Here is a 25115-nt window from a genome sequence, read left to right as displayed (position 1 = left end):
CTGCCAGGTAAATTTCCTCATCTGTTAAAATGTCCAAAATAATATTTTTCTCATCTATTAAAATAAGAAAATTACCAGTTTCCATATCTATTACAATAACATTTCCCTTTTAGCAATGTTGGGTGGAGTAGAAGTCATTTTTATATAGTACCAGGTACTTTGGAGGCCTTTAATAATTAGAAATTGCTCTGCCTCAGAATTACAGAATAGACATTCTATGGAGTATCCCCCTGGAGGATATGCTGAAATTTAAACTCTGCTCAGGATCAGGATACGACCATTTTTACATCCATGAAAATAAACCATTCACAGAGCAAGAAGGATGCCAAATACCATGTACATAATTCTTGCTACACAAAGCTTATTCATTATTTCAGTTTATCTTCTTTTGAACCAAGACATCACACATATGAGGTGCTTGCCTGTGGTCATTTCTTTCATTGATCTGTGATGCACTGGACATTTATAGATAATTGATATAAAAGAATCACCATGCCCATGGACTAAAAATGATGATGGCTTTCATGCAAAAAAGAAAAATATTTGGGCTTCCCTGGTGGCGAAGTGGGTGAGAGTCCGCCTGCCGATGCAGGGGACATGGGTTCGTGCCCCGGTCCGCGAGGATCCCACATGCCGCGGAGCGGCTGGGCCCGTGAGCCATGGCTGCTGAGCCTGCGCGTCCGGAGCCTGTGCTCCGCAACGGGAGAGGCCACAACAGTGAGAGGCCCGCGTAAAGAAAAAAAAAAAAGAAAAATATTCATTGTTTATAGTATACTGCCTTTTTGTAATCCTGTACAATTGCATCATGGGTGGGGATAGAAAGAGAAATATTCTGCCTTATTTCCTAAACTGATTTTATATATATATATATATATATATATATATATATATAAACATCTTTATTGGAGTATAATTGCTTTACATTGTTGTGTTAGTTTCTGCTGTATAACAAAGTGAATCAGCTCTATGTATACATATATCTCCATATCCCCTCCCTCTTGCGTCTCCCTCCTACCCTCCCTATCCCACCCCTCTAGGTGGTCACAAAGCACTGAGCTGATCTCCCTGTGCTATGCAGCTGATTTTTAAAAAATGTGTTTGGAGGCTTCCCTGCTGGTGCAGTGGTTAAGAATCCGCCTGCCAATGCAGGGTACACAGGTTTGAGCCCTCGTCCGGGAAGATCCCACATGCTGCGGAGCAACTAAGCCCGTGCGCCACAACTACCGAGCCTGCCCTCTAGATCCCGCAAGCCACAACTACTGAAGCCCACGTGCCCTAGAGCCCATGCTCCGCAACAAAAGAAGCCACCACAATAAGAAGCCCGGGCACCGCAAGGAAGAATAGCTCCCGCTTTTCGCAACTAGAGAAAACCCACGCACAACAGCGAAGATCCAACACAGCCAAAAGTAAATAAAATAAAATAAATTGTTTAAAAAATGTGTTCGGACAGCATATAAATGTAATCAGTATCTCACTGTACATAAAGATATCAAGGTTTGTCCTGTATAAGAATTACTAAATTAGAAATGCAGTTTCGTTAAACTTCAAGGTTAAGTTTGAGCCTGGAATTTTAATGAAGTGCAACAGATACCGAGTGTGCCTCATTATCCTGTAAACGTATTGGGCTGCACATGTCAATAAACCATTGTTTATTTATTTATTTATTATGTATTGTTGTTATACAGTGACAAAGTCTCCCAAAAACACATCTAGGGGAGGAATTGCATATGGTATGCCATTTATATTTAAAGCCAAAACGCTTCAACGTCAATCAATAATGAAAATGTTATCCAGTTTCATTTGTGCTCCGGGAGATAGACTTTCTTCTTGACAGTTGATTTACCCCTCGTTTTAACAACTTTTCATATACTTCCCTTGCACATTTACTATGTCCTCTATCTAAACTACAACCTCTTCACCTACTATCTCTCCTTTCCACACTGTCAACCCACACAAAAAAGCAAACAAAATAAAACAAACAAATATAAAACATTAAACACTCCCAGAGTGACTTGTTTCCTTCCTCACCCTTTTTGTACTGCGTGACCTTCTTAAGGTCCTGGAATCACCCCAAACTGAACATCATTAGCCCAGAGCTTGGACAAAGTAGGTGGACAGTAAATATTTATTAAGTGAATGAAGGAATTGTGTCAACAGCCCCACAAATTCCCCCTATTATTCTGTTTTCGGTTAATAGCATTGGCATCCATTCATCTGTTGCAGAAAACAACAACAATAACAACACAACACAAGGATTCATCCTCATTCCTGACTTTAATTTGGTCAGCAAGTCCTGGCAATTTGATCTCAAAAATAACTCTAAATTCATCTCCTCTTTTCTGTCACTTTTGTCGTATTACCTCACCTGGGATGTTGGGGTGAGACTGATCTCATCTTTGCCTGACCCCATCCTAGTTTCTTTTCTACATAGCTTCTAGGGTGAAAACATTAAAGCATATATTAAAAACCATAGTTCATGAATCCCTATTGACTTATTGCATTAAATATTTTGAGAGTTTCCCATTTCTTACATGAATAAGTCTGATATTTTCAGTACCATATAAAAGTCCATCACAACAAGGCCCCAGATTATCTCTTCACTTCACTACTAGCTTTTCTTTCATTCATCCCATATTGCAGTCAAGCAGGATTCCCCTCTTTTTTAAACACCCCTTACTCTTTCATTGCCCCTGCATCTTTTTACTTCCCGTTCCTGCCAGTTTAATAAGCGTCTTTCTCTTATTTATCTGGATAAGATGCATTTAACCTGCAATTACAGCTGCAAAATTTTGTGATATGCACTTGACTCAAGGAGAAACCAGTCTTTCCTCTTTTGTGCACCCACAGTTATTTCAAGGGGTTGTAGTTACTCTCGACATTCCTCTGGCCCCCATGATACTGCTCATCTCTGTGGAAAAATTCACATCCTACTCTTCTTGTACCTGTGTTAGTTTCCTGTGGCTTCTTTAACAAATGATCAAAAACTTGGTGGCTTAAAGCAACAGAAAGTTGTTTTTTCACAGTTCTGAAGGCCAGAAGTCCAAAATTAGTATCACTAGGTCAAAATCAAAGAGTTAGTAGGGCTGCACTTCCTCTGGAGGCTTAAGGGGAGAATATGTATGTTTCTTGCCTCTTCCAGTCTCTGATGGTTGTCAATATTTCTTGCCTTGTAGCCGCTTCACTGCAATCTCTTGGTCACCTTGCCTTCTCCTATTCTGTTTGTGCCAAATCTCTGTCTCCCTCTTATAAGGATACATGTGATGGGGCTTAGGGTCCAATCCAGGATAATCTCCTCATTTCAAAATTCTTAACTTAATCACACCTGCCAATAACTTTAAAAAAATAGTGGATTTTGGGAACCACTATTCAATTCACTACAGTCTACTATGACCCCCAAAGTTTCATGTCCATCCCACACACAAAACACACTCACACCATCCCAACATTTCCAAAAGTCTCAACCCATATAACATCAGCTCAAATCTCATCCCCTAAATTATCTAAATCAGGAATATATAAGACTCTAGGTATGATCTATCTTGAGGTAAAATCCTTCTCCATCTTTGGACCTGGGAAACTAGAAAACAAGTTATCTGTTCCCATAATGTAAGGGTGGGATAGACATAATCTAATAGTTATAGAAATTTCCATCCCAAAAGGGAGAAAATGGAAGGAAGAAAAGGGTCACTGGTTTCACACAGTTTTGAAATCTGGCAGGACAAATGAGATTAGTTTTCAAAGGCTGGGAATAGTCCTTTGAGGATTAGAGGCTCTGGTTTCTGTATCTATGGCTCCACCCTTTGGGCATATGGTTCCAGTCTCTGTGTCCATTGCTCTAGCCTCTACACATATGGCTCTGGCCTCTAGAATCAAGGATCTAGTTTTGGAGTTATATTTCCTTTTCTTGAGTGGTGACCCATGTTTGCATTTGAGTAATTTTATCATCCTCTTTCCTGCTTCTAGGATTTTGGGAGTCTGACAACCCTCTTTCATTTTGTCCTGCCTGTTTCACTGTCAATGCAAGCTGACAGTTTTTTGCTGGTATAACTTTCTTTAAAACTGTTGTGGTTCTCTGGTGTATGTCATGAGGATTCACTCCATTAGACAAAAGTGTTCTCCAAATACCTTTCCTGTGTAATCCCATTTCTATTCCACCTTCTGCTGAGATGGCAAAGGAGATCCATGAGTCACATGCATAATCTCTTCACCACGAGCAAAAAGTTGTCCAGCCACACTTTAGTCCTTCTTTCCAGAACACACTTACCTAACAGTGAATCTCCTAATTTTAGCATCTTTTGCAATCTGATTGAGCTGAGAATATTCCCAGTTATCAAGTACTGATTCCTTCTTGTTTAATAGTTATTTTCTCAATTTACCTCTTTCCACTCATATTTTACTACAAGCAAAAAGAAGAAAACAAGTTGCATCTTCAACATTTTGCTTGAAATCTCACCAGCTAAATATCCAATTTCATCGCTTACAAGTTCTGCTTTCCACACAACTATAGGCCATAATTCAGCTACATTTACTATTGTTATATAACAAGAAATGCCTTTCCTCCAGTAACATTTTTCTCATTCCCTTCTGAGGTTTACCAGAAGTGCCTTTAAACATCTATATTTCTCCCAGCCATTTGTTTAAGTCAATCTAGGTTTTTCTATCATGTCTTAAACTTTTTCGACCTCCTATCCACTACCCAACTCCAAAGCCACTTCCACATATTTACTTTATTTGTTACTGCATCACTACACTTCTTGGTACCAAAATCTGTATCAGTTAAGCTTCCACCAGAGAAACAGAATAACAGGCTATATATGCAGTAAGATATTTACTGTAAGGAACTATTTTATGCAATTATGGGAGCTGGATATGTCAATCCAAAATCCATAAGGCAGGCTTTCAGGAAGGGCAGGATGAAACTCTCAAGCACAGTCTGAAGCTGCAGTCCCCAGGCAGAATTTATTCTTCAGGAATGCCTCTTGTTTACTCTTGTTTACTTCTTCAACTGATTGAATCAGGCCCACCTAGATTATCAAGGATAATTGCCTTTGCTTAGAGTCAACTGATTATAAACTTTAATAATCAGTTACTAAAGGAGGTTACAAAACAACCTTCACAGTAACACCTAGATCATTGTTTGATTTGAATAACTGGGACTATAGCCTAGTCAAGTTTACACATAAAACTGACCATCACAGTACTCTAGAGTTAGGACAACTTCTAACATGTAGCAGGCTCTCATTTTACTTATGCTGAATAAACAAATGAATGCTGCCTCACTCTATGAGCTATACCTCTGCTCTACATGACTTTCTGTAGAGCTTGGATTCTATGGTTAGTTTCTTCATGTCATCACCAACATATTTCAGTCTCTATGACCATGCCATTTCCCAGTCTTGGATCAACCCCATTGCACAATTCTCTTGTTCCTAATCTTGGCTTACAGTCATGATGCCTTGCGCACTGGTATAGAAAATCTAGTTAAGATAGGAAAGTGGCAACAGTGAGTCCCAAATATTTAATAGATAGAAAGCCATGAAAATTTCAAACAGATTTATTTTTGCTCATCAAAAATGTGTTTATTTGAATAATCCCATCTCAGTTTATTTGAAATTAGTCTATTCCTCCTATTAATTACTATTCCACATCTTTTCCACATCTTAACTCCCTCCCAAAATTATGAATCTGAGAAGTTAGCTAGTGATTGCCACTTCCTACACACAATTTTCCAGGTTCTCCTAGAAAACTTCCAATCAATCAAACTGAAGTTAAATCCTTAAATTCCTCAAGATATGAACTATTCTCAAGTTAGTATTCTAAAATATTGCAAGTACGCCACCTAAGTTTACCACTCCCTCAAAGTTGAAATCCCCACTCTGCACTCTTCGAAATCACTTTCAAAATAAAAATAATGTATTATTCTCTTTTAGTTCTCCTACTTCTCATAAATTACCAAAAATTACCAATGGAAACTTGGTTTGTCTTCTGCACGTTTGTTCAAGTCCCTACAAACCAATTCACCAGGCCTAGACATTTTAACACATTGAAAAGCTAATGTCCTTTGCTATTTTTTCACTAATTTGAGGCTTCAGTTTTAACTAAATGAATTCACTTGAGTTTGAAAATTATCCTCTTTGATACAGAAAATGAAAATAATGTATAAGATCAGTAGTTTATTCTACACTTTGAATCCCAGCTCTTATATTATACAAATCAATTATGTATCTCATCTCTTTGGTTCTTACTCTGAGTATAAATAGTTGTTGAATGAGTGAAATGTTTTTATCATTTCTCAAAATCCTTAGTTTTGTGCTTAGTTTTTTCAGTAGTTTTCTCAATTGTAATTTATCCCTAGTAACTTCTCTCTTTTATGTTTTTTCTTGGCAAATATTCAAGTACCTAAGAGTTCTTAGCCCAGATTTATAAATTGCCTTAAGCATATCAGCATTTTTTTCTCCACGGGCATAATTTTTAATTACTTACTTAGAATTTCACTTCTGATATATCACCTGCCCTCTTAATATTTCCTCCCTTGTAGAGTTCCTATTCATGTGGTCATTCTTATATATTTTTTCTGAACTTTTAAAATTCCTGGTCACTAAATTTAGAATTTATGTTTGAAAGTGTAGGATGCCAGGCAATGTGGATACACTAAGCTGTGAAAACTTCTAATTTCAAATTGGGTCAACTACCCAGGGAATTCTTGATCTTGTTTGGAGTGAACATTTGAGTCAGGTACATTCTGTAGAATATTTTAATCTGAGTTTCTGTTAAATTGACTGGAAACATGCCAAACCATGTGTTGTTCCTGATGTGTTTTTCCACCCTGCCTCCCCCACTGTTACCCATGTTCATCTGACCATAAAAGGCCTTCTAACTAGGGCAAACCCATCCATGTTTGGGTTCCTCAAATATTTCAAGCTATTTTTCCAACTGTTGGGGTTTGGCAAAGTCTTGTCAGCTTTTTATCAAGGTGGTTATTTTTTTTTTTCTTTTTAATTTTCAAATCCAAGTGTATTGCCAGGGAAATGCAGTCCATATGTTTCTTATTTATTTATACATAACTCATAAAATAGTTTCTAATAATTATCTTATATTCACGGTATCTGTGGTATCTGTATGCTTTTCCATGCCTGTGCCTTGATCAATCCGGAAATGTTTCCCCTTTTGTATTTTTTTATTTATTTATTTTTTGTGGTACGCGGGCCTCTCACCATTGTGACCTCTCCTGTTGTGGAGCACAGGCTCTGGATGCGCAGGCTCAGCGGCCTTGGCTCACGGGCCCAGCCACTCCGTGGCATGTGGGATCCTCCCGGACCGGGGCACGAACCTGTGTCCCCTGCATCGGCTGGTGGACTCTCAACCACTGTGCCACCAGGGAAGCCCTCCCTTTTTGTATTTTAACTTAAACATTTTGAACCAAATTTGAAACTCAGATGTGCCAGAAAATTGAAAGGTTGGCAAAATGTATTTTTCATTTCTCTTATTACCTTTAATAGAAATGAACATTTCTCCTTTTGCCTAATTCAACAAAAAGTTAGGTCCTTTCAAGTAACTAACAAGTAACACATGCAAGTAGCACGTGAATAATCAATGGGGAACAAGTTCTCTGTATTGTGTCCTTAATTGCTAGCCCCATTTATTTTGGAATTCGCCTTTTCCACTCTTTTAAGAGAGACTTTTTCCAGAAACAAACACAATGCTAGTCCTCAAGTAAAATTCACCGAACTTCCTTTCATTTTTTCATCTAAACTAAACATTTTTACTTGTACTTTAACCTTACTTCTAAAGTCACCAGCACTTGTACTAAATTTTGACTTTTTTTTTTCTCCCTTTCATCTTAATTTATCCTATCACCCTTCAACTTAACTTCTGTCCAAAGTGTGTGTCCTTTGAGTTTACCTCTACCTCATCACCATACTGCTGCTATGGTTCTCACCATCAGGTCTATTTGAACATGACCTCTTGTGTCCCTCTCTCTCTGTCCCTCATCCAGCCTCCATGCTGCTACCTGAATGTTTGCAGAATTGTGTTCGGTGCTTTGTATGAAGCTCAGTTAATTTGTCCTAATCCCAAAGACAGAAATGTAGGTTTAAATCTCCACAAATTTTATAGGAAATAAAATTTCCTATTTTAGGAAAATAACTGGCATCCAGTGATCACTGCTCAATATTAGCTTGCGTATATTTCAAATTTCTAATGAACAAAATCAAATCCATTTAACTGTGACATTATACAATTATAACCCTAGAAGCTAAATTCAGGGATAAACTTCAGCTACCTTTCAAAATTCCATAGAAAGTGAGCATGGTATTGTTTATCCATCATCCAGCCAACAGGAAAAACACATTTGAATGATGATCATTCCGGGACTGTTTGCAAATAAGTAGGCAAGGTGTGGGCAATCAAGGGATAGTGCACAGTAACTTGGGATAATAACAGTGGTAACTGTTGTTACCACTGTTTAAGTGGTATCTGGTATGCATGACAGAAAAAAGGTGGGATCCATTTCCAGGACCTGGGAAAGAAAGAGTCTACAGAGAGGGACGCCTGGAGGAGAGGAGCAGCGACCTTTGGTTGAGTAATGCAACCAGCCTGAGGTAACCCCACAAGAAGGCTGCTTTGGACGTAAATATATAAAATTTACCTTCCTCTCCTTTTTGACCAAATCCAGCAGAAGGCAGTGAGCAATGGTGCCCATTAATATAATCCATACAGATTAGCCTCCCCAAAGAGAAAGTAGAGTGAAAAGGATAGGAAATAGATTTGGGAGAATAATCAGAAAATTATCTGGAACAAATGGAAAGGGCCATCCAAAGCCCCTGTTTAGCAAAGATACAAAGGAGACATAGTGTTGACCAAACTTACTGAGCTGGATTGTTCTAGGTAACTTCAACATCTATGTAACTCGGTTATTTTGGATACATTTCTCAGGTCTTGCTGGTTGACATCTCCTATTGCTTGTGGACAATGACATGTATGATATCAGGGTAATCTCAGGTTTCTAATCAAGAAAAGGGAACATAATGCTCAGTGTGAATATAAGTCTGAAAAGGATGATCCTTCTTGAGGATACAGCCTCCAAAAAATGTCAATATATTGTTTCCTACCAGGTTGTATCAAATTTCTTTGGACAACAATCCTCAGGTCCAGTTCTTGCAGGCATCACTCACTCACTGATCATTCATGACCCTTAAGAGAACCTCTTCTGATGGAAAGAGCATGAGATTAAAAGTTACAGCACTCAACTGCAAATTTGGGTTTGGTTCCCAAAAAAGCCATTTAACTTTTCTTAAGATTTATTAATGAGTTACCTACCTTGTCATTCACCCCTTTATTTTTATTTATTTATTTGTATTACTCAAAGTCTATACATTCTTTTATTTTTAATTATTGAGGTAAAAATATGACACAGGTAAAACGCTTTGAAAACTACAAAGCCTTTTGCCAGTACTTCCCAATCCTGGCCCATTATAAACATTCATGCAGTTTATTTACTTATTTATTTTTATTGAAGTATAGTTGACTTACAATATTATATCAGTTTCAGGTGTACAACATAGTGATTCGATATTTTTATAGATTATACTCCACATAAAGTTATTACAAAATATTGACTATATTCCCTGTGCTGTACAGTGCATACTTGTAACTTATTTATTTTATACCTAGTAGTTTGTACCTTTTAATCCTGTTCACCTATTTTGTCTCTCCCTGACACCTCTCCCCTTTGGTAACCACTAGTTTCTTCTCTGTATCTATCAGTCTGTTTCTGTTTTGTTATATTCATTCATGTGCTTTATTTTTTAGATTCCACATATAAGTGAGAATGTACAGTTTTTGTCTGACTTATTTCACCAAGCATAATACCTTCCAGGTCCATCTATGTTGTTGCAAATGGCAAAACTTCATTCTGTTTTATTGCTAATATTCCATTGTGTGTGTATATATATATATATATATATATATATATGTATATATATATACAACATCTTTATCCATTCATCTGTTAATGGACACTTAGGATGCTTCCATATCTTGTCTATTGGAAATAATGCTGCTATGAACATTGGGTTACATATAACTTTGAATCAGTGTTTTCCTTTTCTTCAGATATATACTCAGGAGTGGAATTACTGGACCTTAGGGTGGCTCTATTTTTAATTTTTTGAGGAACCTCCATATGTTTTCCATGGGAGAGGGAAAGGTCAATCTTAGAAGAAACCTTTTTCTGTAATATCTTTATACATATTTAAATGTATAATTAATGTATTATTGATTAAGAAGTTTTAGTTTTGCACTAATTTTTAATAAATCAGCCTAATGCATATCTGCTAAAGTAAAATAGTATTAGAAAAAATACTCCTTCTATACTTGTGGTGAGAGGAAAGATCAAGGGCATCTACAGAGTAGATGGTTAGCTCACAGTTTAATTTCACTTGTGAAATAACAAGTAATCTCACAAAGTTTCACTGTGACAATTTTAGAGTGATTCCAAGCTTTTGTTTTAGCTAAAGCATGACAGTATTAGACTTTAAGTGATTCAACTTTGAAGCAGAAATTTCTCAGTATGACTCTTTTCAAGGATTTAAATTGGTTTAGTGTCATGAGATTTCAAGATGAGGCTCTAAAACCTGGTGTCATTGCAACTACTTATTTGTGTAAATTTGTATTTTCTCAAAAACACTATAATGAGATAAAATACTTACTGAGGTTCATGTAAGATGGAAACACAATCCACACTTAAACATTTTCCAGTGACTCAACGCAGCTTCGTTTTCTTATTGGTTGACTGCTATAAAGTTTAACTTAACAAACTTATACAATAAATACTGTTTTTATCAGTTTATGAATTCTAGTAAGTGTATGAGTGAGATTTAATTTAGTAAACAGTTTCCTTTGCTAAAAAATAAAATATTTGCTAACTATAGATCTTAGTCCTTGGAGAACCATGTTGTTTAACAAACCAAAGAAGGATAAACGCACATCATAAGTTGGCTGGTTGAGACTTCGTGACCATAATTGCATTCTTCTCTTCCAAAATAAATTCTCTATTTTCCCATTTTTGTCTCAGGTCTGTCTATCTTCTAATCTATTTTATTTCATATGTTTCCCCATTTGTGATGCTGGTTCTCTGCCTACTTCTTTAGGCAGTCAAGTTTTTCTATAGAGAGGATGGATGTCTGGCTCACTAATTAATTTGTTCATTTAATACTTGTTTGATCCAGGCTCTTTTCTAGGCACTGGACATAAAATGATGAAAAAAAAATAGAGGATCTTGTACTCAATTATTAAACTTCAGTGGTTAATGTCCTTCTCTTCCTTTTAGGTTTATGTTGTTGTCACTGCTACTTTATTGTTCTTTTCTTTTTCTCTCAATATTCCTTCAAGATATCCAGTCTACATTACTGTCCTAAATCACCTAATAGTATTCCTTTAGAGAAAGAACTGAGACTTGGATTCCTGGATTCCTGTGCAAGTAATTTATTAATGAAGCAATCTTAGGAAAAACTTTTAAGGGAATGAGGAAAATAGGATGGACCAAGGAGAAGCTGGGCAAGCATGGTGTTTGGGAGAGGTCTAGACTGACCCATAGGAAACTCTGGAACAAGAATCACATCACAGAGGTTGTCCTACCCAGAGGCAAGGGGGGTGGACTGTTAGACCCCAGTTCTATTTGTCATTGGCTATGAAGCAACACCACAGGTGTATGTGTGAGGTGTTTAACCTCCCAAGCATCTCCAGGTGAGTCAGGTTCCATCCTCTAATGGTGATCTTCTGGAGAAGGGAGCTGGTGTGAGCTGTTAGCAGCCAACCACTACAGCTTCCGAGGGGTGAATACAGTGGCTCAGTAAAAGGAATCTGGATAGGGCAACAAGAACTTATAAACAGTTTGGAGAGTGGATAAATTTCACTCAGTAATAAAAATATATTTGAGAAGGGCAGGTAACTAGTAGAGACCAAAATATGCATGTCATTTAACAGAGATCTTGGAATTTGAGCTCCCAGATAAATATTTTCATTGGAAAAACATCACTTCCCATGATCAGTTTCCTCCTAAAAACTTCACCATCTATATAAGATAAAGCCAATGCTATGTCTTCACCATGAAATTGTACAATTACTGCACCAAGATGATTCCTATGTCCAGAGCTATGAATATGTTAGACCATCCAACCTACAAGCTCTATCATTACTTCATCCCACACAGTAACATGGGTGCGTAACCACAGGTATGCCATGACCAGGCCCCAAATGCAGCACCCACATTGCTCTGCCATCAGCTACCACTAATGATCAGAGAACAATGGAGTCACCATGGTAAATCATATGTTGTCACGGTCTCTGAAGGAACACAAGCCCTAAAATTGGTGATGGTCTTTGGCATGTCTTCCCCCATTCCAGACACAAGTCCACATGTGCAGGCAGTAGTAGACATTGAGAAGTCTCTAGGGATTGGTGCCTTTCTTATGACTCCATGGGTTTCATCAATATACTTGAAGACCTTCTAAATTCACCATTCTGCTTATTACCAAGCTGAGGTTTCATAAAGTATGGGTCGTAGAATTGGGGCTCCATTAGACTTGGCCACTGGGTCTAGGATCCCACTAGGCATTTCCTATGGGGAAGAAGAGCTCATAAATTGAGTATTGGACACAAACTGTAGTAAAAACTGACCAGAATACTAATGTTCCCCCGACCCTCCCACACAAAGAAATCATATTATAGAGTTTTTTTCTAAATCCTACTTATTGGCCCAAGTCAATAGTCTAAATGTATCATATCTGGACTACTAGAACAAGTTTCACTTAGATCCTCACAAGCTTACACCATGCTCTGACTAGCTAGCAAAAACTTCATCAAGACTAAATTACAAAGGAATAATGTTTCTAGGTTGCAAACACTGCTAAGATACCACCAACTCTTGCCTCTGGAACAGCATACTAAAGGGACTAACAAAATTGTCCAAGATGAATCATACTGGGCTAAGATACACTTTTGGACCAAGATGCCACTGGACTGAACCACGACTTGTAACATCCACCATGCCATTCTTAGGCCAACCAGGCCGCAAGCAGAAGCCAGAGGCCTGACTAGTTGCTAAACAGCAGCACTAGACTCCATGAATCTTCAATAAATGCACAAAGGAATATGCACGTTCTGACCACCAAGACTAACACACAAGACTTTATTATTGGCAACATCCAAAAGAGACCTGTTTCAACTTTGCCCAGCAACAGACCTTTAGACTAAATGGATGCACTTAGCCTTGCAATGATCTGTGTACTGCCTTCCCCTCAAACCAGGCTCAGGTTCAGGTTTGGCAGGTAACCCAAGGCCTTTGACCGATTTCTTCTTGCCAAATTCCTGTCCAAGGAAACTCTGTTTACTCTTCCCCTAAAGGGAATCAAGACACTAGAATTGTAGTCTTCCTAATAATATCTTTCCAAGGACTTAATTTTGGATTTACTGTTTCTGCAAATTATGCTATTGCAAGTCTCAGATCAGAGGAAAAATGTATCTAGTATGTGTAATTTTCACTCTGTTCTTTTTTTTGGTCAGAGATGGGATCTGGAATAATACCTGCTTGGCAGGCTTCTCAAATTATCTGTTTAGGGTTGTTAATAGCAGTTCTGCAAGAAGTTACTCTCTAGTAAAAGAAAACCTCACTGATTCAAATCCCCAGAAAACAATAGCATAGTAGTGTCAGTTATGTGCTGCATGCAATGGGGGGATGGGATAAAACACTGAATCCATAATGGATCTTGTCCATAATGAGCCCACAGTCATGCTCAGAGAGAGCAAAGGCACGTAAGTAAACATGCCTCACAGGGTAATCACAGTGTCAATTGGAGGTGAACATCCAATGCAATGGGAAATGAGAGAAAGATGATTGCTTTCAGCTGGCAGAATCAGGAAAAGGCTTAGAGAGAAAATGTTAAATGTTTTAAAAAAGATTTTTGGTTTAATTCTCATCCAAGTGTTTCTTATGAACACCAAAATTATTCCCCTAGGACAGTTTTCATTAAAGAGGCAGCAATTCCTAAGACAGAAGAATGGAGAAGACCACAAACCTGAAATTGGCCCCAGGTACATCCATCACCTGATAGTGCCCAAACAGGTGGGGTGGTCTGTCTAGGGTAGTTGGCTATGTGATCAATTAGTACTTTTCTCTCTGTGGACAGAGCTTCCCTATGATGCCCTTGGGGACTGGTATATGAGGCCCCTTCCTTTGCTCACTGTCTTGTACTGGATAGTTATTTCCTTAGCAGATGGCTTGATTTAAGCCATTATACACAGTTTATTAAATCCTGTAAGTAACATTTCCATAAGGGAGACCAACACTCCAGGAAACTCCAGGCCACAATGATTTCTCAAGTCTGTCCTTAATCAATTTAACACTTGTGGGCCCAGAAACTCATTGGGCCAGTGCTTCTCAAAGACAGGCTCTGGGTCATTTGCCATGAAGGCAGTTGAGGTATTGTTAAAAATGCAGATCCCAGAACCTTACCCCAGGAGTCGGAATCTCTACTGTTGCACCTAGAAATCTGAATTTTGAGAGATTGCCCTGTTATTTTATTCACACTAAGAGTTTGAGAACCTCTACCCTATTTTATTAAAATTATCAATTGGCAATGTATCTTGGGTAAGTCAATTGATTCATTCATGTCTGATATTTGTCATGTTACATAGGGGGCATTCTGTTTCTATCTGCATTCCAGGATGGCTGTGAGGTAATACATGGAGAGATTAATTCTTTGCAAATAAAGTATATGTAATTATTGAAAAAATCGACATCCATCCATTATGTTCACCATATTTCTCCTAAGCACTGACACTCTCACCAAAGTCTCTCTTAAAAAATAAATGTACATAATTGTTCACACAAACTCTCAGCTCACCCGGACTTCACTTGTGAGTAGAGATGATCCTAATGAAATCATAAAGAGATCAGCTTTTGCTTGTATCATCTTTTGTTTCTGTTGCCACAGCACCTAACCCCCTACTTTACTTTCTTAGGTCTGCCCCTTCAGGTGCAGGATGAAAAGTCTTATTAGTGCTACCTTTTCCCTGGCTGGAAATATTTTGCCAACAAAAAAAGTCTCTCCTCATGATGCCAACTAGTTAATCTGATTAAGGAATGTGCACCAAAGATGTTTAAAATGTGGCTTTATTTTTCCATTTGGATAATGCCCTTACCTTGTTTCCTAACTTTCTGGTGGTTTTCACATGTGAAGCCATGGCAGGCTGTTATGAGAGTTGTTTGAAGGTCAAGGAACTTTTGACACTTTGACCATGACTGAGGCTGGTGACTCTATCATTAGCTTCCAGAGAGGGTGAGAGCAGTGCTAAAAGCATATCTGAAAATGAATGGAGTCTACAGGGAAAACACTCATGACTGTCAAAGGAATTGAGAATGGAAGCTTTGGAATCAGATTAATTGGGTCCTGGATCTACCCTTGTGATGTTGAAATAATGAAGTTCTTTCATCTCTAAAAATAATCAATTTTATCTTTAAAAAAATTAGAATAGAAATACTTATTATACACATTGTTCTAAGGATTAAATGAAGTGCTTAGAACAGTATCTGGCACACAGAAAAAGACTTGAAATGGTAACTAATTTTATTCTTGCTGAATACTCACAAAAAATCTATTCATAGAAATTATATAAGCCTGACTTTCACAATTTCAGAATCTTCAAAATAGGACTTACTAGGAAAACCAAACAAAACAAATTTTAATATCAATAAATACTAGTTTCTTCCTAGTTTGGAAGTGTAACTTAATAACTATCTAAATTTGGTTCATATTCTGATATCATAGTCAGATATTCATAGTTTATAGATAAGTGGTTTATGAAAAATTTCTGTGAACTTTTCCCCTCACAAAATACTAAACCATTTATTTTGGGGTGTGACAATGGTACTTTCAAAGAATTTTAAAACCAAAAAAATATTGTTTATCCCATCCATCCTCTCCCTGTTTTTGACTTTCTAGTTATACAAATAAAGTGTTGTTAAGGTATTGAACATGGATATTTTATGGAATAGAGGCATAATTTTATGATGTTGAACTTACTGACAACATAAAATCCCATATGTGTTCATTCCCTCTCTCACTTTCTTCTCAGATTATACATAAAAAATTGGAATTTGGAACCATGTAGAATTCTCATATAATCTCTACTCAAATACAAGTAGCAGATGAAACTTTCCATTTCTATCCAAAATACCACCACCGAGTAGAAATTGAAGGCACTTAGCAATGAACATGTTTTTACTACTGAGAAAAATTTCTACATCAGTGAAGCAACAATAGCAACAAGTTTCTAGTTAAGTTCACTTCAAATTTATGAATACCTCATTTTCTAAAGAGTGGACTATTAAACTGTAGTTTTAACAGACAAGAACAAACTTGACTCCATATTGGATTTATTCCTTTAGCTCTAACCTTTGTGCTCTGTGGCCTATTCTTAGTCATGCTTGCTCTGCTCCTTTTGTAAAAGAATGTTGCCTATAGCCTGAAATATACAAGATAGCCCCTTCTCAAGGCTCTGCTTCCCAGACTTGATCTTTAAAGGAATAACACTTATTGTTCATATAGAGATAAAAATTTTCAGAACAGAGGATAACATTTGTTTTGTTGGAGGTTTACAAGAACATCATGACCAGACCTAGGTGGACAGCTGCAAGAACAAAGAATTTTGACATCCCCTCCAAGATCTGGCCGGCACCAAGAAGTTTGCAACAAACTCTCCCCTTTTAGTATAGCAGAAGTCCGAATTTTAACTTCGGTAAAATGATTCATTGGGATACCAGTCCACTATCTTCTCAGTCCACTGGCTTTCCAAATAAAGTTTCTATTCCTTGCCCTAACATCTCATCTCTTGGTTTATTGTCCTGTCACTTGGTGAACAGTATGAGCTTGGAGTAGGTAACATAGTCATAAAGTTATTAAGAGAATCCAAATTATGACAATTCAGATCACATTTTGACTTTTTACCATGAAGATGCAAATAGGAAAACTCTGTTTAACAATTGTCAATTATAACAATGTCCCTAAAAAATAAATATTCTTATCCTCATTATACATTTAACTAAACTGATGATCAGAAAGGTTTCATCATTTGTCCTTGGTCATACTTGTAGTCAATACCCCAGTTCATTCTGATGCTAAAACAAGGCTTTTCCTCCAATGGCCCTTCTGCCCCCAGATTAGTGAGATGGAGTCAGCAGGGGAATGTTTTCAATGTGGTTTCTGGGAAGGTTCCTGCTCCAAATATTCTTTCACCAAATAATTAGGATGCTTGAAATTTCTCCAAAGTATATTTACTTCTGTGAGTCTTAAGGGATTTTAATTCATTTAGAATCTCACACTAAAATCCAAATGTACTTAAGGTTAAAGTGAGCTTTATTAGCTAACATCCTAACAATTATTGATGAATGGCTGCTTAGAGCTACTGTGAAGTAGGAGAGAAAAAAAAATGCTGAATAGACAAACTTAAGCAATAATGAAAACTTGTTACTTTTGCTACTTAGAAATTACACCTTTTTGGTTGTTGTTTCTGCCTTTGTTATACAGCTTTTAAAACATGGAATTTGGAGAACAAAATATCTTGCTAAAGTGGAATGATTTGTAACATTCACATTTTAGAAGGGCAGTTGGATTTTCCTTTGATGGAGGGTCTTAAAGTGGTGGGAAGTAGGCCTTAGGAAACGTTCAATGGTAAACAGATGGCACTGTCCTGTAAAAACCACAGGGATCTGGAAATATGCTCTATCCCTAACTCATGCACAAGCACATTAGCAATGAACATGTTTGGTGAGTTACACGTCTGGTGAGTTACATGTCTGGTGAGTTACAGTAAAGGCTGCCATTATTTTGAAAGGAATAGTCTTGTTACAACTGTAGGGGTAATGTATATATATGAATATGTGTATTTGTGTGTGTACATCAGTGTGTGTTTGAAATCTGAAAAGAAATGGTTTTATTTACAGATTTTCTGGATACACTGATGAAATACAAAGGGAGTGGAAACAATTATTTGGATGATTTTAGCTAAAGTGATAATTTTACTTCAAACATACAGTTATTTCAAAGTAAAGAGGCAATTGCCTTAATCCCAAATTCTTTCATATGTAGATCTTCACAATACATGGACTCAATTAATTGCTTTTCAAGTGAATTATTAACGATGGATGGTGATGGAAACTTTCACCAGTAGCAAAACATTTTGAAAGAGAATCAGATTTTAAAACTGAACTCTTTTAATAATAATGACCTTGGGTTTTGGACTGAAAGAATTCCCAATTGATGGAACTTAATGAAAACATTCACAGATATGGCTGTTTTGAAAATGCCTTGATTTGGTTAAAAATCATAACAATCATTTTTATTTTTATTTTGAAATACTTTGAAACTCTCAGAAATGTTGCAAGAATAAAACAAAGACTTTTTTTTTACCCTTAACCATTTTCCATAAATCACTGTTTGATAGTCCATCACCTATGAATACTTTAGCATATAATTTCAGCAAAGAAATTGTCCTACATAACCACAACCTAGTCATCAAAATCAGGAAATTAACACTGATATATGACTACTGTCAAATCCTCAGATCTCATTCAGGTTTCTTCACTTGCCCAATGTCCTGTATAGCAGAAGGAACCATTTAAGGATCATGCATTCCATTTACTTGTTGTGTCTTTTTAATCCCCTTCAACCTAGAAGAGTAGCCTAGTCTTTCCTTGACTTTCATGACCTTGGCACATTTAAAGATTACAGAAAATATTTTTGGTTTTTATCCCTAGTCCCCCAAATTTTTTTCTGATTTTTTTATTATTAGACTCAGTTTTTCCAATTTTGGCAAGAATTTCACAGAAAGTGTAATTCGTTCTCTCATTGCCCTATCAGAAGGTACTTGATCTCAATTTGTCCCTTTACAGGTGATGTTAACTTTGATTACTCTAAAGTTACTTTATTATAAAGTTATTCTTTTTTTCTTTGTAATTACATGTTTGTGTGTGGGGGGGAGAGGGAAGTAACTTGAGATTGTAAATATTCCATTCTTCATTAAGTTTTAACCTACAATTTTAGCATCTATTGATGTTTCTTGGATTAATCATTTGTTATTCCTGTGATTGCCAAATAGTAAATTTCAAATTCCACCATACCTTCTAAATTTATTAGCTGTTATTCTACTGTAAGAAAAAGTGTTCTCTTTTTTCCTATTCTAAATTTTCCCTTTGAGTTGAAAAAGGTAGTGTGTTTTTTTTTGTTTTTTTCATATTTTTTCCTAAACCATGTGGTAGGTTGCTGTTATGAAGACAAGAAACTTGTTCTAAGTTGTAGCAGAATTCTCTGAGTCTCTGATGTATCTGCTGTCGCTCATTAACACATATGGGAATGACAAATCTTCTCAGAATATGGGGATAAGAATAATTCTATAAGGACACTGTGGTTTTTATTGTTAGTTCCATTGCTACATTTATCTACATTTTCCATGTATAAACACAAATCATACATATGTAGAGTAAAAAAGTAAAGTATATTAGTTTTCTATACTGTATAACAAATTACCACACACTTAAAATAACTCATGTTTATTTCTCACAGTTTTGTGGATCTGGAGTCCCACACAGCCATGCTGGGCTCTATGATTCAGAGACTCACCAGGCTGCAGTCCAGGTGTTGTCTGGGGCTGTGGTCTCATCAGAGGCTGGACTGCTGGGAAAGAATGTACAGCTCAGCTCCCTCAGTTTTCTGGCAGAATTAGATTAATGGCAGCTAGCTTCTTCAAAGCCAGCATGAAGGAGGAGAGGGAGAGGGAAGGAGGAGGGAGAAGTGGAGAGAGGGAGAGCCTCTAGAGTAAGTCAGCTAGCAAAGAGTTGTGTATACTGTAAAATAATCACAGTAGTAACATCTCATCACCTTTGCTTTATTTTATTCATTAAAAGCAAGTCAGGGCTTCCCTGGTGGCGCAGTGTTAAGAATCTGCCTGGCAATGCAGCGGACGTGGGTTAGAGCCCTGGTTCGGGAAGATCCCACATGCCGTGGAGCAATTAAACCCATGCCCCACAACTATGGAGCCTGCGCTCTAGAGCCTGCGAGCCACAACTACTGAAGCCCACGCTCCTAGAGCCTGTGCTCTGCAACAAGAGAAGCCACCGCAGTGAGAAGCCTGCGCACTGCAATGAAGAGTAGCCCCTGCTTGCTGCAACTAGAGAAAGCCCATGTGCAGCAACGAAGACTCAATGCAGCCAAAAATAAATAAAATTTTTAAAAAACCCTAAAATTTCTGCTCTGTGAAAGACACTGTCAAGAGAATGAAAAGACAAGCCACGAACTGGGAGAAAATGTTTCCAAAAGACATAGTTGATAAAGAACCATGTCCAAAATATACAAAGAACTGTTACAACTCAATAATAAGAAGACAACCCAATTTAAAAACATGGACATAAAACCTTAACAGACACTTCACCAAAGAAGATATACAGAAGGCAAATATGCACATGAAAATGTGCATATATCATCATACACCGTCATGTATATGCAAATTAAAAGAACTATTAGAATGGCTAAAATCCAGAATACTAATACTATCAAATGCTGGTGAGGATATGGAGCAACAGGAGTTCTCATTCATTGCAGATGGGAATGCAAAATTGTACGGTCACTTTGGGAGATTGTTTGGTGGTTTCTCATAATGTATTTTTACTATACAGCTGGATTAAATCTGCTAATTTTGTCACAGGATTTTCATTATTTATAGGTGAGAGAGTCCTACATTTGATTGTGTGTGTATATGGGTGTGTCTATGTGAGGCACTGTGAACTCTGTTCTTATTTATTAATGGGAACACTTATTGTGAAGCTAATGAAGCTTGACTTTCAGAACTTCCCTTACATTAACATCTTCCAAATCCCTCTACCTAATTTTGTATTCAAAATTGCATATTCTTTATTTTTTTGAAAGAAGACCCCCATAATTATATAAGCAACAGACCCCCCCCAAAACTTCTATCACCCCTTGAGTTGAGCACATTAATATTTCTCAACTCAAAGAAACTCTCACCATGGAAACTATGATATTGATTGCAAGTCTAAGGACATGGAAGATGCCGTCATGATGCTGCAGTTGTACCTCTTAACTCTAACACCCAGTACCTACTCACTCAACAGGGAAGACACAAAGCAAGAGTTAGCCATGAGATAGCAGTTTATGAGGTAGAAAGTGGTTGTGCCCTGGATAAAGTCTTGATCACTGGAAGATTCTTGTGTCTTATCTTGATAGATCCTTTTCATTATCATAATGAAGTATATCACAGTGTATTAACTTATAGAAGTTAATTATGCTGCATGAACTCAATTTTTATTGATCATAGAAAATGAATTATATATTTGACCAGTTTCCTGCCCTGTGCTGTAAATTACACAATGGTTGGGACTTTACCTTTTTGTCCATGGTTCCTAATAGAATGTGAAACACATATTTAGTAATCAGTCATTATTTGTGAAATACATGAGTGATCTTTGAATTAGGTTTTCCTAGAACGAATAATATTACTTGTTCAGGATACATTTTCTATACACAGCAAAGTGTCAGACTCAGGAAAATTTCATTTCTTCCAAAGCTGATTTATGATTAGTTTTGCTGGTTAAAATCTGGATTAATTTGTTTAGGTAAATAATGGCTATTTCAACTTATTTAAAAAATTATAGGCCCTATCTTACTAATGATCAAGTTATAACATATTACCAACTTTGATTCAGAGATAGCAAACAACCAAGCAAAGAAGTACTATTTTTTATTTTATTTTTATTATTATGTAAGTTTCAGGTGAACAGCATTATAATTTGACATCTGTATACACTACAAAGTGATCACCACCACAAATCTAGTTGCCATCCATCACCATACAGTTGACCCCCTTCATCCATTTCACACATCTTCCAACCCTCTGGCAACCACTAATCTATTCTCTGTTTCTATGAGTTTGTTCTTATTTTATTTTGTTCATTTGATTTGTTTCTTTCTTTTCTTTTTTTGATTCCACTTATAATTGAAATCGTATGGCATTTATTTTTCTCTGTCTGACTTATTTCACTTAGCGTAATACCTTCAAGGTCCATCCATGCTGTCACAAATGGCAGGATTTCATTCTTTCTTTATGGCTGAGCTGTATTCCATTTTGTGTATATGTATTTATACACCACATCTTCTTTATCCATTCATCCATTGATGGACACTGAGGTTGCTCCTATATCTATCTTGACTATTGTAAATAATGCTGTAACAAACATAGGCTATACCTATGCATATACCTTTTGAATTAGTGTTTTCATGTTCTTCAGATAAATACCTAGATGAGGATTAGCTAGGACATATGGTACTTCTATTTTTATTTTCTGAGGACTCTTCATACTTTTTATCATGGCTGCACCAATTTACAGTCTCATCAACAGTGTACAAGGGATTCCTTTTCTCCACATCCTCTCCAGCATTTGTTATGCCATTCTAACAGGCATGAGGTGACATCTCACTGTGGTTTTCATTTTCATTTCCCTAATAATTAGTGATGCTGAACATCTTTTCATGTGCCTGTCAGCCATCTGTTTGTCTTCTTTGGAAAAATGTCTATTTAGGTCCTCTGTCCATTTTTTAATTGGATTGTTTGTTTTTTTGATATCAGGTTGTATGAGTTCTTTATATATTTTGGATTTTAACCCCTTGTGGGATACTGACTTGCCAGTACCTTCTCACATGCAGTAGGTTGCCTTTTTATTTTGATCATGGTTTTTTTCACTGCACAGAAGCTTTTTAGTTTGATGTAGTTCCATTTGTTTACTTTTGCCTTTGTTTCCCTTGTCTTTGGAGTCAGATCCTCAAAAACATTGCTAGGACTGATGTCAGTGAAGTTATTGTTTGTGTTTTCTTCAAGGAATTTTATGGTTTCAGGTCTTATATGTAAGTATTTAATCCTTTTTGAGTTATTTTTTGTGTATGGTATAAGAAAGTGGTCTAGTTCCATTCTTTTACATGTGGCTGTCCAGTTTTCCCAACACTATTTATTGAAGAGACTGTTCTTTCATCATTGTATGTTCTTTGCTCCCTTGTCATAAATTAATTGTCCATATATGACTGGATTTATTTCTGGGTTTTCGGTTCTGTTCCATTGATATCTGTGTCTGCTTTTGTGCCAGTATCATACTGTTTGAAATCAGGGAGAGTGATACCTCCAGTTTTGTTCTTCTTTCTGAAGATTGTTTTAGCTATTCAAGATCTTTTGTAGTTCCATATAAATTTTATAATTATTTATTCTAGTCCTGTGAAATATGCCATTGGTATTTTGATAGGGTTTGCATTGAATCTGTAGACTGCTTATCTCCATTTCCTTTAGTTCTTTTTCTGAGGTTTTGTCTTGCTCTTTCAATTGGAATATATTCCCCTCTCTCACTTTACTTAAATCACCATGCTTGTTTCTATGTATTTGGTATATCAGCTATCTCTCCCAACCTTGAAAGAGTGACCTTGTTTAGGGGCTCAAAGACGCAACCTGCCTGACCACCAGAGCAAGGTGCTCAAGGTGTATCCCCTATGTGGGCTGCATGTGCTTTCCTGAAGCTGTGACTTCCATGGGGTGGTGATGGTGAGGCTGACCAAAGACTTGCTGTGAGGCCCAGCTGCTGTCACAGGGCACTGGTGGGCAGGGCTATTGCTTGGTCAGCTATGAGGCCTGGCCAAGGTGCAGAGGTAGCCAACATTCTTGGTTGGGCACACTCACTGGTGCTAATAGGTTATATGGATAATTTCAAAATGATGCCTGCCAGGTCCAATATTAGCAAGGTAGCATCGGACCACATAAATGGCTCCCACCAGTGACTCTGTCCCCAGGAAGCATCCCAACTGGTTCCTACATCTCTGGCAGATGCTTCAAGATTAGTAAGTGGGTCCCTTCACCTATGGTCCATGTGCTTTTCACTCTGGTGTTTTTGCACTGGTTTTCATGTTGAGTGAGTCTATTCACAAGCCCTTTAAGAATGAGTTTTTTGTTTGTTGAAGTTGTATAGTTTTCCTGGATGTATTCCCTGTTGGTTTTCCAAGGCAGATGTTTGAGGGGCCCAGCTCTCTGCCTCTCCTCCCTGTCTAGATGGTGTTCTTTTACCTTTTGTAGGAGGTTCTGTTTATCCAGTTTTCACATATCTTTCTGAAGGAATTATTCATATGTAGACTTGTGGTGTCCATGAGAGGAGGTGAATTCAGGATCTTCTACACTACCATCTTGAGCCCTCTTTCCAAGCAAAACAGTTTTGGCATAAGAAAAATAAATTTACAAAATCACTTGAATATAGAGTAAAGTAACCCCGAAACATAAAAGATAATATATAATGCATGGCTCCAGAATAATGCCCACTTAGGTTTCAATAAATTCTACTCTTGTCCAATTTGTATATCTAAAACAAAAATACAAATGATATTGTTTAGCTTGAGTAATGTATTTTATTTTTATTAGAACACATTTTTTTAGTTGAAAAAGGAAAAAAAAGAATAAAAACTAGAGGAGTTTTAATTGCTAATAAGGGAATACCATCTGAAAATTACAGACAAGCTTTAGATGGGTTAGATGATTTGTTTCTTACTCCATAAAATGATGACTTTTTCCTTTTAACACAAGTCTTTGGCCTAACTACAGGTTTCTGCAATATAATCAAATGATGCTAGGGCTTTTCTTTAATGGCCCTGGCAGCATTCTGTTCATGAATTTCAGGGAGCTTTTATTTTATTTTTTGTAATTTTTAAAAATTTATTTTTGCTGTGTTGGTTGTTTGTTGCTGCATGCGGGCTTTCTCTAATTGCAGTGAGTGGGGGCTACTCTTGGTTTCAGTGCGCGGGCTTCCCATTGTGGTGATTTCTCTTGCTGCAGAGCGCAGGCTTTAGGTGTGTGGGCTTCAGTAGCTGCAGCACGCAGGCTCAGTAGTTGTGGCTCGTGGGCTGTAGAGCACAGACTCAGTAGTTGTGGCGCACGGGCTTTGTTGCTCTGCGACATGTGGGATCTTCCCAGACCAGAGATCGGACCTGTGTCCCCTGCATTGGCAGGCACATTCTTAACCA

Source organism: Delphinapterus leucas, chromosome 4 (assembly GCF_059928025.1).
Source record: "Delphinapterus leucas isolate spDelLeu-1000000601 "Yukka" chromosome 4, BTC_Dleu_Yukka2, whole genome shotgun sequence".
NCBI classification, from domain to species: Eukaryota; Metazoa; Chordata; class Mammalia; order Artiodactyla; family Monodontidae; genus Delphinapterus; species Delphinapterus leucas.
The sequence above is the reverse complement of the archived record's forward strand: the minus strand, read 5'-3'. Positions refer to the sequence as shown.